The sequence below is a fragment of the Tyto alba genome, unplaced genomic scaffold, assembly GCF_018691265.1.
Source record: "Tyto alba isolate M040663 unplaced genomic scaffold, T.alba_DEE_v4.0 Super-Scaffold_16, whole genome shotgun sequence".
Classification (NCBI taxonomy): Eukaryota; Metazoa; Chordata; class Aves; order Strigiformes; family Tytonidae; genus Tyto; species Tyto alba.
Window position 1 is genome coordinate 393,908 of NW_024881278.1, and position 2,045 is coordinate 395,952.

The following is a 2,045-nucleotide window of genomic DNA, read 5'->3' on the forward strand; positions in this document are numbered from 1 at the left end:
ACAAACGCTTTACTGATGCTTCTGGTACAACTATCTGGCTCTTGTTAAATATTTCTATTCTGGACCTTCACTGTCTGACTGAAAGATGTGGAGTCCTAGGAAGTGCCCACACACAGAAGGAGTGTCTTTGTGATGGAGTGGCTGGTCAGCGTGAAGCAGTCATGACTGAGAAGGGCCAGGGAATTTGTAACTTAATGAGGATGTGAGGGAGAGGGAAAGAGATGGGAGGGTTTTTTGTCATTAAAAACCTTGAATTAAAAAGAATCTTCCCAAAATCATTTCCAAGAGCTGAGGGGCAGAGAAAAAAAGATAATACTTTTTTCCTCTTTATGAGGAGGAAAAGAGGATTTTGGGGAACTATTTTGGGTCCAGTAAAATCTATGCTGCAGGCATCAGCAAAAACATCTTCATATAAAACATAATCTCTGAGATTTTGCTTGGTCACTTTCTTGAAATGTTGGGAAAACTTTAAATGAGTTACAGGATAGATTTTGTCTGTCTTGGGTGGGTAACCCTTTTTACACACACCACCTCCACCAGAGGAAGAAAAGCAGATGGTAGATGCAGGTCAGTCAACACTATGCTATAAGCCCTGCATCTGCAGTGGGTGTTCTGGGCCCTCTTCATAGCATTGCTGCTGCCAGGAGAGCCATGCAGCATAATGGGTGCTCTTCTCTTGGCACAAGATTCAACTGCATTTGTTGTGTTGTTGGACTCCCAGGCCCCTAATCTCAGTCTTGAATATTTCCCCCCGAGATGTTGCTGTTGGTCCTCAGGGACAGTTCACAACCTCTTCAGGTGAAGCTCTTCCTTATGACAGACCAGTGTCCCAACCCTACCAAAATAAGGTGATAAAACCACCTTTCCTCTTGAAACTGCCCTCAGCTTGCCCCAGCTTCTGCTAACACCTCAGCCCCTGTAAAAGCGGTGCTCTTGCTGCTGGGGTGTGACAAGGATATTGCACCAGAGGTCTGTGTTTCTCTCCATACTTTAACAAAAGCTATAATCTTCTGCAGAGAACAGCGTTACTGAGGGTTTGTCATGTTGAGATGCAAGGAGGGTGGTGTGTGTGTGGCCTTGTTGTGGGTGGAAGAGTATCCTTGCACAAGAAGGAGGGCTTGTGACTTTGAACATGGAGCACCCTTGACTTGCCTGCCATAGTGCCTAATCTTAACTAGAACCGATACAAAGCAGGGTGCTGCTTTGATGGGGCTTGTAAGGTGGTGTCAGGCCAAAGAGAGTTAGCAAAGAGTATTTTAAGTGTATTGCAGACCAGGAGTCGGGACACTGGTTGACTGTGTTAGTGTCTGCATCGATCCACGGTGGGGATAGGGTGGAGAAGAGTCATTGTCTCTTTTGGCAGGCCCTGGGCTCGGCCTGCATCACCTGCCTGGAGACAGGCAGTTCCGACAGCAGGAGCAGAGATTCATACAGGAGGAGGCAATTCAAGAAACAGCATGCCACATAAAAGGTGAAGGAGGATTTTGAGGAGTGGTGGAAGTCCAAAAGAGAGGATGCTGCTGATTAAGCAGTACAGAGCCCAGGTGCTTCAGCTGGTGCTTGTTAGACTTTCTCAAACCAGCAGGGTAATGTGAGCTGGCCTCCTGGAAGACATTTTTGATGGTGGGGTGGGGTTTGGGTTTGTTTGGGGTTTTTTTTTTTTGGAAAGTGGAGGAAAGGGTAATTTCAGACTTCTAGCCAGGATGCCAAGGCTGCGAAGGTAACCTCTTTATTGTGGGTGAGCCCAAATGAGACCTGGCTTGAATTTGGAAGAGCAAAGATGTATGGCAAATCAAACAGTGTTGGGGGATGAGGGTGAGGAGAAGATAGTGGGATTCAGCCAAAGCTTTCCAAAACTGAGGAAAGATAAGTCAGGCAGGGATGAGAGCTAGCAAGTTTCTGTGCTTATTGGACCTGCTGGCTGAGCTCCACTTCAACCCATAGCCTGGCCCTGCTCTGTGCTAGGAAAAGGAGGATGCATTTGTAAGGCAGTTGTGACAGTCTCCTCTCCCTCACCCCTCCACCTACTGTGTTAGTTGGGAGAT